This window comes from Podarcis bocagei (assembly GCF_964188305.1).
Source record: "Podarcis bocagei genome assembly, chromosome: 3".
Taxonomy (NCBI): Eukaryota; Metazoa; Chordata; class Lepidosauria; order Squamata; family Lacertidae; genus Podarcis; species Podarcis bocagei.
The window spans coordinates 47,046,233-47,064,052 of NC_138127.1; the positions used below are offsets into that span (position 1 = coordinate 47,046,233).

Sequence of the window (17,820 nt, forward strand, 5' to 3'; positions counted from 1 at the left end):
TTAACTACAGGAACAAGAACAAAATGCAGAAACAAAATTACACTCTGTTGGGACACACTAGCTAGTTACTGTAAATATCCTATAAACAACACTGATCAGTCATTTGTTTAAATTTCTGGTCCACTGCATCCCAAATGCTAGGAGCTGATTACAATGTATAACTCAGATGTCAGGTAGACACACAACAATGGTAAAAAAAAATATCCACCCAAAGAGCAGTATTCAACCAGGTTTCATTCAATGTAGACCTATTGAAATTAATGACCTAACTTAGCAATAACAAACTCTAGCCCAAATAAATATGTTCTGTTGTGCTTTGAATAATATCCAGGCCAAATGTTTGCTCAGTTTCCAGAGGAGGGAAGTTCCAAAGGACCCCAGGAAAGAAAACTTAGCATTAGAATGTTAAGACAAGGTAGCCAGCTAAGGGCTATTCACCTAACCATCCCTATCAGCAAAAGCCCTGCACAAGGACTTGTGCAATGGGGACTTATTCCCTCCTTTCCCTGTGCCCTCCAAAATTGGCTCTGGGGTTCAGGAGAACCCACAAAACAGTGCAAAGACAGGGAGAGAGGAGAACATCTGGCAAGATGCAATGCGTGGACAGACAGAATTACTGGAAGAGTGTGATGTTGAATTCCATCCTAAATGTCAGAATAAAATGAAATTATTAGAATGATTTGACTCAACCCCTAAGGGGGCTGGTTACTTTGTCCAACAATGTCATAGCCTAAACATATCAAAGCTCCGTATGAGAATATTAACAGCACCATGTAAGCATTCCATTTTTCTTACGATAGAGTTCATAGAGAATATATTTATCTTTACGCAATGCAACCTTTAAGCTTTCCTTACATGTGCTCATTTCAGCCTCTGGGGAGGTTGGCACAGGCTGAAATGCATTATGATAAACGCTAATAACACCTTCAGCTGCAACTTCTGTATGGTTTTAGTTTGTTCACGTATACCACTACACCACATTGCCTTCAGACAAGCAGATTTGGATCAATAGGTGATTGGAATTGATGTGCAAGAAGCCCATCTTTAAAATTTCTGTGCTTCCTACCACCAGCCATGCCCTACCTAAGGGCAGGGGCAGCTCCTTCAGTCTGAGAACCACATTTTTTTTTGTAGGCAACCCTTCCAGGGGCTACATGCCAGTGGTGCCTGAGGCCAGAGGCAAAAAGTGAGTGAGAGTCTTTCCTTTCTACAGTAAACTACATACCAGCAACACAAAATTCACAGGCTGCTACTTCTCTCTCTCCTCCATTTAGGCAAGCAATAGGTTGGGTGCCGAGCAGGGTTGGGGAGGAGCCGTTGGGATCTTCCAGATTCAACCCACCATTGGAGACTCCTAAGGGCTTGCGGGGGCTGCATTCAGCCCCCAGGTCCGAGGTTCCTGACCCCTGCCTGACACACTCCCACAAATGCCTAGGAAATCACAGTAAGCATTGTGTCCTCATGGCCCAGTCATAAACTCATCACCCTCCCTGGATTATCAAGTCTGCAGTTCCTGACCCACGTGAACAGTAAAGCCGATAAAACTGGTGTGTGTAGTTGAATATTTGCCTTAATAAAGATCATGTTTTGTGACCTTAATACATGCTTAAAAAATGAGAACGTTCAGAACTGCATTACATGTGCAAGGCAGCAGCAAGACAAGATGTGCCAGTCATTCCCGAGTCCTCTGCTGCAGTTTCCTGTAGCAAATGCAGCGGCTGAAAAATGCTTCATATAGTTATTCTTTATGGATGAAAAGCAGTGCTAAGCCTGTTCTGCTTTTATGTCCTGAACTTAGTCAGCAATTGTACTCTGTTAGAGAGTTATTCCCTCTCCTCCCGTTTTTTTCTTCTGAGAGGAACTATCCACGGACATCTATTTTTGCTTAGGAACCACCTGTTAACCCTGTTCCTGTCTGAACTCATTTTCATCCAGCCTCTTTGTGCATTATTCCTCAGCTGGATCTCTGGTGACCCATGCTTACAATTGATTGATCCCGTTATTACTCACTGATGGATCCTAGCCATATATTCAGTAACTAAACAATGCAGAGACTTTGTTTATAGCTGGAAGCGGTTGGTGCAGCAGCACTGGACGTCTTTAAAATGATGCTCGTCTACTGAGCTCTATTCTCAACTAGCTTGGTACAGATATCCTGCAAAGTTTATCTTACTTGCAAGGTGCCTGTCATCAACTGCTAGAGCAACCTTGTAATCTCCTGCTCCTTTCATCACAGGGAGCGAGCAGCAGATGCTGTTGGATGAGCACCTAAGTGCACTTGTCTGAAGGAAGGCAGATGTAGGCTTGTCCAGACTTCCTTTTGTGCCATGTTACAAGGCATAGGTTCACACCTTTTCTGTTTTTGCCCTGGTGCTTTCCCCCTTGAAAACCAATGGGGAGTAAATGACAATCTGCAGGAAACCTGAGCTGCAGTTTATTCTGTGTTAAAGAGCTGAAGAGTGGAGAAAGAGACGGGACAAATAAAAAAGCACTGGGACACGGAGCTTGAAAGTGCAGAGCTGTGCCTTGAAAGTACGGGGCAAATCGTAATAGTGGATGAGCCTTTAGTGCAGTTGGCAGACAGAGCTGGGACTGGCAATACATACTGGGCTGTAAATGCAGCTATCTGACCAGACTCAGCCTTGCATTTTGAAGCATTTTGATTATTCCTTGTGCTCCTTCCACCCTCACTTCAGTCAATGCTCATTACTGCCAATTGACAAATTAATGTCACCCATGCCTAAATTGTCTTTTTTTAAAAAAAAGATATTTATTGAAAGTTTTTAAGATATAACAAAAAAAAATAAACATACAAAATAAAAAACAGTTAAAAACACACATTAATTTTCAATAACATAACTTCCATACACTTATTTCCTTGGACCTCCTCATACCTCCCTTCTTTGTATTCCAGTTCGCTTTGTTAGTTCAGCAAATCCTTACCATTAAACTTTTACCCATTTGTAAAACCTTTTTTTTTCTTTCATATCTCTTAAAGCATTACAGCTGGAAACCGCTTAGTTTCTATCCAACATCCTTCTAACATTCATTAATTTTACAATGTTTCTGTAAGTAGTCTTTAAATTTCTTCCAGTCTTCTTTCACCAACTCTTCTCCCTGGTTTCGGATTCTGCCCATCATTTCTGCCAATTCCATGTAGTCAATCACCTTCATCTGCCATTCTTCCAAGGTGGGTAGATCTTGTGCCCATGCCTAAATTGTCACCACACCTCAGGTGCTTCTAGACAGGGACATAATGTTGCAAGCAGGTCATTGAGATATCAAAAATGGCCCATTGGCAAAAGTTTTTTTTCTTCTCCTTTTTCCTTATTGGATTTCCTCCTGGATTAAATGGGTGTAGGTGGGATTTTACGGACTGTCATCTTATGAAGACAGAGTTGTCTGTGTGGAGTTCCAGCCTCATATAGCTCTAGCATCTTTGAATCTAATTAGTGCATGAAGGGGTTAAACCTTGGAGTAAGTTGTCCTGCCAGGCCAGGCTTAGCCTATGTCATCACTTCCCACCTTGAGAGGAAATGGGTCACCAAGCCTCTGTCTGTCTGTCTGTCTGTCTCTTTCTACCCATGTGAACTTCAGTATATAAGAAGCTCTGAGCCTGGCTTTAACCAGCCTCTTTTGTTTCAGACCTGAACAGAGTCTGAAGCTAGTGTTTTTCACTACCAATAGTTTAGAAACCTTTACCTTTTGTAACTAAGCAACATTTTACTGCCTGTGCATCTTTTCTGATTGCTGTATGCGAAAGCTCATGAATCCAACATTTGAAGAGTTTTGTGAGTGAACCATTTTATGACTTACAAAATGTGTGCTCTGCCTCTATGCCAGGGAAGTGTGGTAGCTTGGAAACTGCTTTTAAAGGGGGACATTTTTGGGACCAGTGCAGAATGAGTCTCCATTACCTGCCTGTCCATATTACCCTGTGACTAAACAGATGCAATCCCATAGGTATCCTTCTAGTCTATCCCACTGTCAATTCCTTTGCAATCTCTCCCTCTGTCTTTTAGTGAAATTAATACCTTGATAGTTTCTATAAAAATTAAGTGTTGCTGTGCTCAGGAGTGTTTGTGCTTATACATGGCCCCTTTTGAGGGTGGAACCTCCCCCTCCTTTTCTTCAGCTATGGTGGCAGGGAAACGGACTGGATGGGTAAAAATTCCCTAGTGTGAGTGACAAGGTTTTCCCCAAGGTTGTCAGTTACACTGGAGGCAGGGGGAGGATGGTGAAGTGAAGCTTACTGGCAGCCTTGAAACTGATAAGATTTCCCAACAACCTTGTCATCTTCACTGTAGGTGGGGGAGGGAGAAGGGGAGTTGTGGAAGGAATGAGAAGGCTTTCCTCCTACACTTTTATGCCATTAGTGTTAAAATGTAAAAATCTCAGTCCCAGGTGTATACAACTATGGTGTGTGTGTGTGTGTATATGTATATGTATATGTATATGTGTGTGTGTGTAATGGCATGTGGAGGACTAAAAAAAGAAAATGACAGAACATTTCTCTTTAAGGTAGTCCTAACACCAGTGTGGGTGAGCTTTGTCCCTCCAGATGTTACTAAATTACAACTCCCATGATCCCTGACAATTGGCAGTACTTGCTGGAGTTAATGGGAGTTGTAGTTCAGCAACGTCTGAAGAGCCGAAGGTTCCCCGTGCCTATTGTAACAGGAAAGGAAAGCTGGAGTGAAATTTCAAATGTAAATCCATCTCCTTGCATAGCCATCGGTTATGCAAGCACACTAAAAACTGCATTTCTGTGTTTCCCACATCCACTCCGACCATGAGAGAGATACCTCAAAAGTAACTGAAGTGGTGTGTGTGAAACCTGCAAGTGCCTTCCTTTCAGTGGACTCTTTAAAGTACAAAAAAGGCAGGAGGAAGAGAACACAACCTGGCACAGTGGTGGTATAGCTGCCTCCTTTACCCTTGGGCTTCTGAGTCAGGGAGAGGTGTGAGCAATGAATTTGTTCCTATGTTTGTCTCCCTGCTGTAGTTGAAAGTACTTCTGCTACCTGGTGTCTCTGCTATTGCTTCCCCCAAGTCCAAAGCAAGCCCCAGTAGAGCTTGGGAGCTGTTCCAGAGGGCAGGACCTGAACCAATAGATTCAAATTACAAAAAGGAAGTTCCGACTAAACATTAGGAAGAACTTTCTGACAGTAAGAGCTGTTCAACGTGGAATGGACTACCTTGGAAGGTGGTGGACTTTCCTCCATTCGAGGTTTTTAAACAGCAGTTGGGTGGCCATATGTCAGGGATTCTATAGCTGTGAATCCTGCATTTAAGAGGGTTGGGCCTTTGGTGTCTCTTCCAACTCGACAGTTCCATGATCCCACCTCTATTAGAGCTCATTCACACTTCCATTTCTCCCGTGGTTTCTAGGCTCAGGCCCAATAGGTTTTTCTTTTGCCCTGCCGCTTTTGCAGGAAAACCCATGGTTTATTGATAAATCACAACGAATTTCAATCAGGTTTTCTGCGGATTGATGCTTGTTCTCATTCAGCAGTAAACCACAGGTTTTCCCAGGAAAACAGATGGAACACAAGAAAAACCTCTTGGGTCTGTGCCTAGGGACGAGGGAAGAAATTGAAAGACAAAGGGGAGTAGGAATGAGCCCTTAGTTTTGTCAAACAACTCAGCTGTTGCAGGTTTATCTTCATCTTAATTGCTAAGAACATGCTTATTTACATATTTAGCATGATAGGCAAAGCAGAGCAGGGCCAGGCTACAAGCTAGTAGATAGGATTTAAGAACTGGCTGGAATATGCTTTTACCTATTTAGCTGGAGCTTAGATGCCTAAACAGTAGTGTTGATAAGTGGTTTGTAATTTTTTATTTTTTAAAAAATAGAGGTATTGCTAGGACTTTGCATTTTAGAATATTTATTTACAACATGTGGTTAATATGCTTTTAGGAGTCCTCTTTGCTCTCTAATAAACTCTGGACATTGATATTAATCCCAATGCTACAGCTGCTATATGTGGTAGATGACCGGTAGTGATTTGGAGTTCAGTCCTAGAGATAGAACATCATGTGCCTAAGCATCCTCAACAGATGCCTGACCAAACATTTCTTGAAAGCTGGACTTTGAATATCTCTCCAAGGAGGGAGATCTCATAGCTCCACTAGGTAGCTTATTTCACTGCTGAATTTTTCTAGTATTAGGGTAACATTTAGAAGAAACTTTTTCTGGAGGACAAGGCTTTCAATGGCTATGAGTTATGATATGGCTATGTTCTGCCTCCGCAGTTGGCGGCAGTAATGCTTCTGAATACTAGCTGCTGGAGGGGCAGAGGGCTCTTGTGATCAGGTCCTCCTTGAGGGTTCCCATGGGTCCACGTTGCCCACAGTGAGAATAGGATGCTGGACTAGAGGGGCCATGGGGCCTGATCCAGCAGATTCATCTTATGTTCATCATAGGTTTTCCTATCGTTTTCTCTCCATTATGGATCTTACTAGAAAGAGGGAAAATGGAAGAACAAATCTATGAAAATACAAGGAAAGACATATCAAGGTGTATTGTGCGCTCTCTCTCTCTCTCTCTCTCACACACACACACACACACACACACACACACACACACAATTTTGTGTGAGAACTACTGCTGAAGGACTCTGGGTTTTTATAGACATTCCCATTATGAACTATCTCAGGATATAAACGTTCCATGAGTGTCATATTTTATTGTATAAACAGTCCTGAGCTGATTAAAATCAACTACTTGGAAAAGTTGCTGCTCTAGGCCAAATCTCACATTATCATTCCATCCTTATTCCCAATGGAAGTTTTGCTTGAACAAGACATCAAGTGAGGATTTGGGATTTATTTTGTCTCCATATCAGTTTGGAATGCAGTTAATCCCCAAGAAATCAGATTTCCAGGTGAAATATTGTTATTATTATGTTGCATGAAAAATTATAATATTTACAGCAGTGATGGGAGTCCTGGTGCCCTTCAGATGTTTTAGATTTCAACTTTCATCATCCCTGACCGTTGGCTATGCTGAGTGGAGCTGGTGGGAGATGGAGTCAAACATCTGAAATGCCACAGGTTTCCTCCCTAGATATTGGCTAAAAGGCAAGCTGAGAACATTTCAGCCACCCGTCATATAGATCACACTGTCAACAGATCTGGTACTTTAAAGTGAGCACAAGCACAAAAGAAAGACAGTAGAGTTGGGTGTGGGAGGCCTCTCTGTTCTGGTGAGCTTGCAATCTAAAATTTGACTGGGTTGAGAGACAAGATAGGTAAGTCAGAAGCAAAAAATTATTGGGGGAGGCCATATGTACAAATGTGGTTATGTGGTTACATGTACACAGGTTTGTTCTTTATCATTTATTTACACTATTTTAATCAGCTTCTCAAATGAAATTTGCCCGAGGCGGTGTGCAAGATTCAAACAAACAAACCAGCAAATAATAAAAGTGCCATTCGCAATGCACATGAATGATCCAGTAAATTAAGTTTTGTCAAAATGTTAATTTGGTTGCAGATCGCAGTGTTGGGTCAGATAAAATCATGATCTAACTTTTTTTTTTTTTAGTTCCCATGCTTTTATAATGGATTGTTAAGGTTAAGTTTTCACTAAAAACATGTCACCATGTATTAGTTTTGAACACTTTTTTTTACTAAAGTAAAAATAAGTTAACATTAACATTTTCCTAGGACTTTTTGCTTTATTTCTGGAATCTTGTTCTGATGTTCTGAGAACCTCTAAAATTGCAAAGCATATGCGTTCATATATTGTATTATTATTTATCAGTTTATTGTCCATCAGAATCGTTTTCTCATTAACCCCTCCCAAGAACCTTTTGATAAAAGTTACTTTTTCCCTCTGTCTTTTATAAATGGACATTTATATGGAGTAGTAGGGGCTTGTCATTCAGTGCCTATCCTTATGTTTCAACCATCACATGGGACTTTATAGAAATGCTTCCACATGTTCATGTGTGTGAGCACTTGAACTTAAGCATCCTATACCCAAAGACCATGTCATACACGATGCTTTCATGTGCCTATATAGTGCCCATCCCATCTCCCTGGCACATGTATATAAGCAAACCAAATGTGAGGATTTGGACTGTGATTTGCTGAGAAACCTCATCTATGCATAGCTGCAGGAACCAGTGCCTTTTTTCTAGCCAAGGGTTTTTAAAAGCAGTCTGCTTCACAACCTCAGAGTATGGGAATTTGGACTGTAAGCATATGGGGATCCACAAGTGCAGTTTCCAGGTTGTCCTCAGTGGCTGTAAATCTCTTCCTGGCATTTGGCTGCCCTCTAGGTGCCCAGCATAAAGTGAAGAGAACCAGCCCCCAAGTTCTCAGTGCGTTAAAGAGAACTAAGAGGGGAATGGTAGACTTGTTCTCACCATGTTGGCATGCACAAAGAACTTGAAACATTAACAAGAAGGGCCCATCCCATTCACTTTGTAGTGTAGCAAGCTTTGGAGATACTTCAAGGCAAAGACAGTTTCTCTTGTTGGTGCCTCTGAGTAAAACTGTTGACTACTACCCTTCAAATTGGAAAAACTCAGCTTTTTGGGCTAAGAGCAATAAGTAAAGGGAAATGGAACTAAGGATAAGGAAGGTACAGTACTAATGCACCAGTCTCCCGCCCCCTCCCCACAATGGGGTTCCCCTTCCAATCCCTCCTCTTAATGCCAGACTTCTCTTTGAAGAGCCCCTCAAATACAAAAAGCACTTTGGGGATTAGGTCCGATAGCTATTTAAAGAGGAAAATAATGCATGACCATTGGGGGCTTTTTCTCTTGATCTTTAAACTGCTTAGAAATCTTTAAATGCTAGAACATCAAGAGGAATCAACAGTACTGTAACACTGTGTTTTACATGAACAAAGAAAATAAGAAAAATGAATAGTGAGAAACAGAGAGAATTGTTCCTCATATCAAATATATTTTTAATGACTAATTAGAACTGAAGTTTAATTTTTAATGTCTAATTTCAACTGATTAACTGTTGTGCAGTTTTTATTTTTTAAAAATCAAGTCACTTTCACATTTCATTTTTAAAATTTGACTTAGAAAGCTTTAAAAAAAAAACCCCTGACTTTCACAGCAGAGTAGTTTGATTTATAGCAGCCATTCCCAACCTGGTGCCCTCTAGATGTTTTGGACTAGAAGTCTCACCAGTCCCAGCCAGCATGGTCAGTGGTCAGGAGTGGTGAGAGTTGTAGTCCAAATCGTATGGATAGCAGCTGGTGGGAGAAAGGCTGATTTAAAGCAATAATGTTAGGTAGTGGTTCATAAAACCCAATCATTTGCACCATGTTTATCTTTCAAAAACATCTTCATATCAGTTTTTGGGAACAACAGAAAGAATGTTCTAAGTAGGAGCAAACTATTGAGTGTTTTCAAAGCTGTTATCAAGTTAGAATTATTTGCCTGAGAATCGTTTTCCAAATTCATTTTGTCCCAGTATGTGCATTGGTTGATAGTTAAAGAAGGATACCAACAAAGTGAAGATATTTCAGGGTGACTGAGTGTTTCGAGGCAGAAGAGTGTCAATATGCATTCAATAGAAAAGAAAAGAAAAATGGGTTCATATGGCTTGGTTGCAATACATTTCCCACCCTGCTAGGAATAGTGGCAAGGCAAAACAGACAAATGAAATGAAAGGGAACACAGCTCCCCAAACAAACCATTGTGAAATATGTGTGTTTACAATGAGAAGCGTATGGAAAATATAACCCCATGAACACTAGCATTAACTCTACTCAGGACATATTAGAAGGCAGTGTTTCTCTAGGACTTTGCCAATAGCATAAAGAAACAAGCCTCCCTTTCTTGTCCGGCTCACAATTAATGTTTTCTGCTTGCTGAATTGGTATAGTGGTTTTATATATTACACAACTTTATTGCAGCATCTGTCTTCCTTCACCATGTTATGAAAGACAAGGCAACCATGATCTTAGCTGTGTTGCTCCGTAGCATTTGGAAGCTACTATAATTCAAACAGCATTTGTTACTTCCATTGCCCTTCTGTCTCTCCTCCTGCCTTTCCTCCGGGCCTGCTGCAACATTGTGAAAATAAACCCCTGCACAGCATTCAGACTGTCAGCATTTGCAAATTAAGTCATAAGCCTTTCCTTTGCAACCACAGTTGTGACCTGGGAAGTGCCTGATTTTTGTCTCCCTCTCGAGACATCCCTGCTACTCCATAAATTTGCCAAGCCCTTGATGCTTCTTTCCAGAGCCATGTAGCTGATGTTGTAGAGTAGGATTTCCCAAACTTGAATCTCCAGCTACTTTTGGACTACATTTCCCATCATCCCTGCTAGCTAGGGATGATGGGAGTTGTACTCCAGCTGGAAACCCAAGTTTGGGAAAACCACCATTGCCCACTCTACATTTGATTGGTTTTGTCTCTGCCCAACCTGTTTTTGGTACTTGAAGCTACCCTTGAAATTCCACAACCACCTTGAGTAGCAGCTTCTTGGTAGCATCAAGTCTCCTTCTAGTCAGTTGGAAGATTCAGACATGTATTGCCTTCATTAGTCACAGTGAGACTTTTCATGATAGGACAGAAATAATTGTTCTCTCCAGAACAAAAAGTCACAGTGTAAAGTGCTTCTGTTTACTCTTTCAGTCAGTTAGCCATGCCCTCCTGTATGATAGTCCATTCCATTCCTCCTTCCATCCAGTTTCCCATTCCCACTTCCAAACAGGTAGTCAGCATTCCATGGCTGCTGTGCACTCTGTCTTCAATGGGTTGTTTTGAGGTTCTCCCTCATTCAGAATTTCTACAGGGTGCAACTTCTGTAGACGTCTGGATCGCCTGACAGCTTCTTCACATATGTTACTAGAGACAATATTTGCCACAATATATCTCTCATTATCTTTTTGGAAGATCTTCCATAAGAAGTATTTGATACAAAAAAAACCCAAGTAAAGATAATGAACCAGGCTCATTTATCTTGATACATTGAAAGGCAAGCTTGAGCATTTAATATCATTGTTTAAATGCTATGTTTACTAAGCATTTAAAAACAACAACATTCTTTTCTGGCAGTAAACATAGGAAAAAATATTTAGTCAAAAGAGAGAGAGAGAAACACTCATATAGATTTTATTTAGAAAAAGAAAACACATTTGTCTATGGATACCCAGAAGAAGAGAGGTCAATGGAAATTCAGAAACAACCTCACTAAATTAAGGTGTTGAAAAACAAAGTGATCCTAATTCTTAAAACAGCATACCCTAGCCTCCCTCAGTTTATTCCATAATGGCTTTTACACCTCTGTATTATAGCAATGATATAGAACACAAATTAGGATAGTAAATGTGAGTAAAAAAACAACAGAAAAATTGTGGACATAGACTACCAATAATGCAAAATAGTAACTTTAAAAGTTCCATGAGTACACTAGAAATGCTTATAAAAAGTGTCAGTGCCATTCATCCTCAATGGGTTTCAGTGGGGTTTATGCAGGATGCCACCTGCAAGCTAGTCAGTGAAGCTGCAATGCTTGGAGAACCAGCTGCAGATGTAAGTCAAATCAGATTAGTTTCTCCCTTCCTCATGCACAGTTGGTTTTTATTATGGCTGGGACCCTCTGTGACAGCAATATGGCTTCATGAAGTACCGGTATCTGTGAAGCACTCATATGCTAGCTGTCTGGGAGCCCAATTTAAACAACCTGTAAAGATACAAAACAGGTGAATACTTTTGAAGCTGCAATTCTCTGCAGACCTGCTTGTAAGTACTGTAAGTTCCATTGAGCTCCACAAGACTTATCTCTGAGTAAACAGGCACACACAAGATTGGGGGGAAAATTGAGAAATTGGGCCTTTCTGTGCTCTAGAGTGGTCTTTCTGTACAGGAAGGGAGTGGGTGAATTAAGGAGTTGGATTAAGCCCTTCTATGAACACAAGCATGCATGCACATCAAGTGTTGTGCTTTTTAACAATAGCATAATTGGCAGAATCCATCAGGCAAAGATTTTTGTGAAATAGAAGTTAATGGTAGCTGTCTAGACTTCTTTGGCGATCACTCGCAGCCGAGTAAGATTGTCTTCCATGAAGACATCAGGTTAAGGGCACATGAGTGGTGTGGCCAGGTGACAAAGTGAACAGAGTTCTATTTGCAGGCGTGTAAACCTCCTTTTCTATTTAACTGTTCAAGGTGTAGAAGACCTGTCCTCTTTTTCACCTGACTACCCTACACAGGAAAAGGGACTGGGAAATTAGTTAATATCTCTAGAAGGTGTTTCTTCTTTGTGGGGGAAATGCTGCTTTTGTTGGACTATATCACTTGGCTTCTGTACCAAATTCATTCCTTCGTTGCTACTTCTTGTTTTGGATGGAGTACTCTGTCTTAAAGGTAAGCCTCCGAAAAATAGCCTGAATTGCTAGGTCACCATTTGTAAGCCATTTTTAAGACACACAAGGGAATGAGAGGGAAACAATCTAAGGTGCATCTTTCCCACCCTCAGTTTATTAAACTTTTATTTTAAATCCTATGCTTCTAACATGCGCTCTTCTCTGTGACATTTGCACAAACATTGCAAGATTTATGCTTAACACAAACTTTTTTAAAAACGCAACCAAATATAATGTTCTTTTTAATTTACATTCCCATGCACAATAATAACAGTATGTGTCTACAGTTGTTTTCTTAAATTGTCTCCAAACTAAATATAGTATAATAAAAATAGACTGAAATATCTCATGACATTATGCTGATTATCCAAAAGGCACGATTTTTCAATAAAAGAACTTCAAGGTGAAATTCCAGCGTGAAATTGCTGATTCAGAATTTATGGGCAAGTTTGACTCTATTACTTTAGGACTTGGTTGAGACCAAGGTTTTCTCCCCAACAGAGCTGTTAACACAATCTTAATTGCTTTGATCTTAATTACTTTTCCAGCAATGGCAGTTGGGATAGTCTCAGTGATTACAATGCATATATTTGAGCTTGGCTTATGCATCTGATGAAGTGGCCTTAGTCCACAAAAATGTATGCCAGTGCAGTCCTATACATGTGTCCTATACACTGAGCCTCTTGGGCTTGTCAGTCAGACAGTCAGCGGTTTGAATCCACATGACAGTGGTGAGCTCCTGTTGCTCTGTTCCAGCTCCTGCCAACCTAGCAGTTCAAAAGCACACCAGTGCAAGTAGATAAATAGGTACCTCTGTGACGGGAAGGTAAACAGCATTTCAGTGCACTCTGGCACTTATCAGGGTGTCCCATTGAGCCAGAAACAGTTTAGTCATGCTGGCCACATGACCTGGAAAGCTGTCTGTGGACAAAATACCCGAAAAGCAAGATGAGCGCCGCACCCCATAGTCACCTTTGACTGGACTTAACCATCTAGGGGTACTTTACCTTTTTTTCGTTTTGGCCAAAGTTGTTGTCAAAGTTCGAGACTTCCGGGTTAGCGCGATCGGCTAATGGCGGATTCCCTCCGAGCTCCGGAGGGAATCGGCTCTGCTGGAGACGGGTCTTGCCGCGACGGCGACGCGGAGACCCTTAGAAACCGCAGGCGCGGATGCCTGCGGACTTGGTGACTCGGTGGGCACCTTAAGCGCCCCCTCCGACCCACGAAGAGCCTTTTAAAAGGCTTCGGAGAGGGTACGGAGAGCGGCGCGGTGCTGAGAGTAGACCGCTACTCCAGCGGAGCGGAGCCGTGTGCCGTGGCCGGAGAGCGCTGACTTTTTTCCCTAAATTTGGACCTGAAAAGAAATAACCCGTGAGTAGAATGGAATTCGGACTTTAAAATACCTATCTTTGAATTCGGTACGACCGGGGGATGTGTTAAAGGGAAGTCCGCACCCCCCCTCCTACAAATGATCTAAAGCAAGAACAGGAGAACTAAGGCGGAGAGTCTATCCTTCTCGGTGCGAGCTAAAAGATATTAGCTTCCACGATTTGACAAAAGAAGTTTTGAGCTGGAGTGTGAGAGTGGAACTTTAGAAGTTTTATTTTGTGTAACCCCCCCTCCCGGACCCGGGAGCGTCCTGTGTCTGAGTCTGTTGAAGAGGAATAAGGAGTTTGACAGCTGTCAAAGCTGTCAAACGGGCAGTTTAAAGTTAAAAAATTAGTTATTTAAGATCTCTCTGGACTAAATGTTATAATCGAATTAAAGTTGTTGGAAACAAAGAAGCAAACAACGAGGTAAAGGACTGTTGGAAAAAGATTACTAAGTAACCAGAATCCCTCTAGGGGGAATTCTGAGACATTACAATGGCTGCAGATGGAAAATTACTAGCTGAGATAGAAAGAATGTCTTTCCTTGTGGGAATTTTACAAGAGCAGAGTCTGGCTATGAACAAACAACTTACGACCTTGACCTCTGGAACAAGTAGCTCTGCTGAATGTACCAAGGACTTGAATGAGAAAAAATCTGCAGCTGAATTAGAAGAGATATCTCAAGAACTGAAGGAGAGTAAACAAGGAATGGAGAAAGTACAGATGGAAAGTACCAACCAGAAGCCTACACTAGTGGATTACAAGGAAGAAGACCCTCGGATTATATGGATTACAAATCTGCGAAAGATGCGAAAGATGAAGGAGGAGGCCCCTGGAGTACTTGGAATACAGGAACTTAAAAGAAAGAAGAAATATGATTGGGGCCTCCATTCTGAATATGAAGGATTGGTGGAACTTTTGCAGCAGCTGTTATTAAGTATTCTTGTGGGAAGAAAACCTGGTTTGATTGGGATAGAACTCCTTCGAGATTCGATGACCAACAAAAAGGACTACCAACAAAACCGACAGAGAGGGACTGAAAGAGATTTGAAGGCCTCGGACGTGAGGAATCCAGGCTAAGAACTGTTATTGTGGACACGTACTTGGGAAGGGACGGAAACCGGGGATGGGAGGGAGGGGAAAACAGAACTTTAAAAACGCTTAGGATTTTTGGGTTTAAGTTAGTATGATCCATATTTAATATAAAATGGGAAATCGATGGAAGAGAACTTAGGTCCACCTTAGGAAAGAACTTAATTTTTCATAAGAGACGCAATATTAATACTAATATGATAAGGAGGAGAAATAACAACTTGCTGACTTAATTATGGGAATTGGGATGTATGAAGGGGATGGGGGGAAGTCAAAGAACAAGGTTAAGAAAGTAAGGTTTTGAAATTATACATGTTTTTGTTTTTGTCTTTTTTTGTGTGTGGTATGTCTTTATAAAATGTGAAAATCTAATAAAATTTTTTTTAAAAAAGTTGTTGTCAAATTTCTTTGCAATTTTGCAAAACAATTAGTTTTTAAGCTATTTCTCAAATCAGCAAAAATGACATGGATTTTCCTGGATATTTAATACAATTTCCACCAGGACACTGCTTGCAGCAGCAGTATTCTGGATATGTCCAGGAAATGGCAACCGTACTCTAGGACTGTCACTTGTATTATGCTGGGACTGGAGATGCTGACAGGAAGAACACTCTATTACAGTGGAACCTCGGGTTAAGAACGTAATTCGTTCAGGAGGCCCATTCTTAACCTGAAACTATTCTTAACCTGAAGCACCACTTTAGCTAATGGGGCCTCCTGCTGCCGCCATGCCGCTGCTGATTGATTTCTGTTCTCATCCTGAAGCAAAGTTCTTAACCAGAGGTACTATTTCTGGGTTAGCGGAGTCTGTAACCTGAAGTGTCTGTAACCCAAGGTTACTGTATATTCTTGTTATTATTATTATTAATTTGCTGAGTCTGGGAGATGAGATGAAAAACACATGAGTGGGAATGCAAGAATGGTATAGAAACATGCCCCCACTTCCCTAGAAACTCTGTCAGTGGCTACCAGTCAGGAACTAGGCCAGCAAAAATGTCCACATAACAACCTACATGTGGAACTAGTGAACTCACAATAAAGCGAGGCGTGCCCCCCCCAGCACACACCTCTGTAAGAAAGCCACAACACACATGACAGTGCCAACACCTGTATTGAACAGGATAGAGTGGATCCAGAAAGTGCCTGGCCTTTGCCAACAGAAAGCTTGCCTACATGTGCAGATGTGTGTGTTTCCTGTGTGTGTATGTGACAAAAGGTAGGACGACATGGCACTTACACATAATGGTGCATATGGTGTATGTTCCCTTATTCTATTGCTCATTTGTGTGGGGTGTTCTTTGCTGGCAATAGTGTGTCAGGGTAGTTCTGCTACTGTAGCTCATATTGCTCAGGCATATTGCGTACCCACCTAGTGCCCAGAAAAAAGGGGCACCCTGTTTTTTGCTATGAGATTGCAGCAACCATCTTACGTGCTGTCATCTTGGGGGGGGGAAAGCACGGGGGGGGTAACATTGCAGCGCAGGTCACATGACTTGCCCAGGAGCACATCATGGAAGATGGGGTTTTTTGACCTGAAATGTTGGACAGTGTGATATCAAGGCTTCTGTTCCTAGGACCATCTCTAGGGGTGTGTTGTGCCTGAGAAAGTCACACTTGCTGTCCACCTAGCTGTGGGGCTCTTCCAAGTGCCTGTTGCTTCTGCCACCATCCCTGCTCCCATTTCTCCTCATCTCTCCACTCCTTATTTATAATTGTTTTGGTGCTACGCCAGCCCCCTTTCATTGAGGAAGGTGGTCCTTCCCCAGAGTGAAGCATTCTGGGCAAGGTGGCGTAAGAGAGCACCTGCATCACTGCTGGCTTAAGAATCTTTATTCAAAATGGTTGAATGTTTAAACAAACTTCAAACTAAAACATTTTCTATCCGCTGCCACAGCAGCACAGGCACTCTCTGAACCACCTGGGCCACCTTGCCCCAAATGCCTCACTCCTTCCTCAGAGGGAGGGAGGGAGAAAAAAAGGTGCTGCTGTAGTGGCAAAACAATTTTAAACTGGAAGGTTAAGGAGAGGAGAACAAGAAGTAGTAAGGACAACAGAGTCCACCTCTGGCAGTGTCGCCAAAGCATGCAGCCCAGAGTATTTACCTCAGTTCACCATACCCTAGGGGTGGTACTATCCATCGCTTCCAAGTGTCCCTAGCTAGAGGATCTTCACTATAGGATTGTGCTTCTCAAATTTGTTTGCATTCTTTCTTCATATTCCACAAGGGTGTGTGTGTCTCTCTGTGTGTGGGTGATCTTGTCACATTCCAAGTGCATCTGATGATCAAGGACAAGTGGCTTTAGATATCTCATGTGGTCTTAGGCATAGTTTTGAATATTTGCTGACGTAGTGATTGCTCTTGCTTTGCTGACACATTGGCTTATTTTATCCCCTACTATTTTTGGAGCTGACGTAGGTTTAGTGACATACAGTGGAATGTCAGCGTAGACTAATGTTACTGGCTGAGGTCATTTGTCGTTATGCTCTCCCTAGAACATTATCCTATCTTACTTTTCTGTTGGTGAAGCAAAAACTCTTCATGGCTGGAGGGAAATATTTTAAGGCTACACTCCAGAGTGTTAAGTTTTCTTAGAATGGGACAATGATTTTTTATAAAATGTGGAATGTTTCTTAACCAAGCATCGAAGTTCAGTACATTTGAGATTATCTAAATGCAGTATGCAGAAATGAAATTAGTATATCATTTATCAATTCTTTTTATAACATTATTGTTCTGCTCATTTACATTTCAAATTACCTTATCTTCCGCGCAGTGTATAGCTCTTGGATAATTACAGAAATCATGTGGAAAATACTTCAAGGTTAATGTCATTCTTTGAGGTGACAATTGAAACACTTGCTTCAATTCTATGCCTATACATACATTGCATCCCCATCGAAAACATTGGTCTTGAATCTTAATCCCAAATTTTACTTTGAAGTTAGTCCTGTCCTCATCTCAACATAGCTTACGTGTAAGTAAGCAAATTGGGACGTGGGTGGCGCTGTGG

At 41.5% G+C, this 17,820-nt stretch overlaps 1 protein-coding gene and 1 long non-coding RNA gene across 3 annotated transcripts in view; one reads left to right on the forward strand and one right to left on the reverse strand.

Moving 5' to 3' along the window:
* The window catches only part of PDE7B (phosphodiesterase 7B), a 166,565-nt gene that overhangs the window by 35,533 nt on the left and 113,212 nt on the right, over nt 1–17,820 (forward strand). The gene's annotated exons all lie outside the window — the stretch shown is intronic.
* Nucleotides 11,139–17,820, reverse strand: part of LOC308583703 — a 58,698-nt gene continuing 52,016 nt past the window's right edge. Inside the window, exon 4 of the long non-coding RNA XR_014006362.1 lies at nt 11,139–11,665. This is a non-coding gene — a long non-coding RNA (uncharacterized lncRNA). The remainder of the gene's footprint in view (nt 11,666–17,820) is intronic.